A 1997-nucleotide genomic window follows, 5' to 3' on the forward strand; every position below is an offset into this window, starting at 1 on the left:
AATGTTCTTAACTGTTCTTAATATTTTAGTTATGGAAGCCTTATGTTTTTATAAAAAAATGTATACACACCTTTTTTGTCGGTTCCATTCTACTTGAATTAATCGGTTTGATTTTCAATTTTGAATCGAATGTGAAACTTTCATGTTCTTTGATCGGTGAAACAGGTGACCGCTCTAACTCGTCCACTGATTGGCTCTTACGAATCTTGTAAAGCCTCCTATTGGCTAAAGACTCGTCAAATGATTTTTGATTGGTGAATTTCTGTCGGTGGTTTGTCGAGGGACGTCGGGTTTCACGCGCGCTTAAAGTTCGAGCATGAGTATTTTTTACATGTGAGCCGAAAAACTTTTGGTGATTCCGACAATCTGAGAGACTTTGATAATAGGAAGGTGATGGAACTTCAAAGTTTTGATTCTCTTCACAAAATGAATTGATATCTTCGTGAAATGAGAGCCTTAGTTGAGCTATTTTATGAAAATAAAATAAAGCAAATTAAAAGAAAAGTCTATTGACGATAAGTGTGCACTCTTTTTTCTTTTACCTATAACTTTTGAAGGAATACTTTAATCTTTATAAATTTGGTGTCATTGGAAAGATATTAGTGAGTGGAACAATTCGAAATAAAAAAATATTTAAAAAGATTCTAAAAATTAAGATGAAAATGAAGAAGAAAAAAATGAAGATCTTGTAGAAAAGTGCTATAACTTTCATTTTCACTGGAAAGATTTTTTGATCTTAGAAGATCATCACTGCGAAGAAGTTTCATTAAAATATTTATTCAATATAAAGTTATGATACAAAGTTAATAAGTGATTGACCCCAAAAAACAGCAAAAAACTGCAGAAAACAGCGTTTTTAGACGTCAATCAGCTAATAACTTTGTTTGATATCTTTTGACTGAATGATTATTTTTGGGAATTTTTTTAACAGTGATGACGTTCGATGATCAAGGATTCACTTCAGTGAAAATGATAGTGTTATAGCTTTTTTCTTCAAGATCTTCATTTTTTTCTTCTTCATTTTCATCTTAATTTTTAGAATTTTTTTAAAGATTTTTTTATTTCAAATTATTCCACTCGCTAATATTTTACCAATGATACCAAATTTATAAAGATTGAAGAATTCCTTCAAAAGTTATAGGTAAAAGAAAAAAGAGTGCACACTTATCGTGAATAGACTAAACATAAATGCTATAACTATCGATAAACGAGAATAAGTGACGTAGGAAACATATTATCGAGAAACTTTATGGATAATGATTCCGAGGCAATGGGTCCCTACCAAAAAGAAAAAAATTGGCGTGAAATCTTTTGTACGAAAAAATTGTTTCAAATTTTATATTAAAATGACTTAAAATTCTAATTGAAGCAATCCTTTTAACATACCTTTTAAAGGCTTGTTGGACTTTTCTTCCTAAAACATGGAAAGCAAAAAAATATTTAAATCCCTCCTTAGTAAAGTGAAGATGAAAGCTTTAATAGTTGAAATTTAAAATGCATATAGAATCGATAAAATTTTAAAGAAAAATATTAACTTTAGCTATAAAGAACGGTAATCAGCACATTGCTACTTATTCTACTACCATGACATCATCAAGATATTCATGATATGCACCATTACAATGTCTTCTGACATTACATTACGGACTCAATACTGTAGCTGATTGGTTGTAAGTGACATAAGATCAGTTAAGACGTCACTTTTGACCAATCAGCTGTTTGGTCCGTGGAAGACTGCGATGGTACATATCATGAATTAACATTCGGGGTTATCCTTAAAGCTAAATTAACGGTTATTTGAGAGAATTTCGGAATCGCTATGAAAATATGCCAAGCTTGCAAAAATTGTCGAAACAAATCAGCGCGCGTCAGTTGAAAATAAAATGTCTTCTTTCTGAAAATTTAGATATTGTGCAGACAATAAATTTAGAACCGCCTTTGACATCAAAAATTAATACGAATGGTCTACATGTTTATGATAGTCCAAGTAAAATATT

At 30.5% G+C, this 1997-nt stretch overlaps 1 long non-coding RNA gene across 1 annotated transcript in view; it reads right to left on the reverse strand.

The window, feature by feature from the left end:
• Positions 1-1421, reverse strand: part of LOC136819954 (uncharacterized) — a 13888-nt gene extending 12467 nt beyond the window's left edge. The window contains exons 1-2 of the long non-coding RNA XR_010848508.1: positions 1387-1421; positions 71-465 (exon numbers count right to left, since the gene is read on the reverse strand). This is a non-coding gene — a long non-coding RNA (uncharacterized lncRNA). The remainder of the gene's footprint in view (positions 1-70; positions 466-1386) is intronic.
• Between the last annotated feature and the right edge of the window lie 576 nt (positions 1422-1997).

The sequence above is a fragment of the Clytia hemisphaerica genome, unplaced genomic scaffold, assembly GCF_902728285.1.
Source record: "Clytia hemisphaerica strain Z4C2 unplaced genomic scaffold, Clytia hemisphaerica genome assembly, whole genome shotgun sequence".
Classification (NCBI taxonomy): domain Eukaryota; kingdom Metazoa; phylum Cnidaria; class Hydrozoa; order Leptothecata; family Clytiidae; genus Clytia; species Clytia hemisphaerica.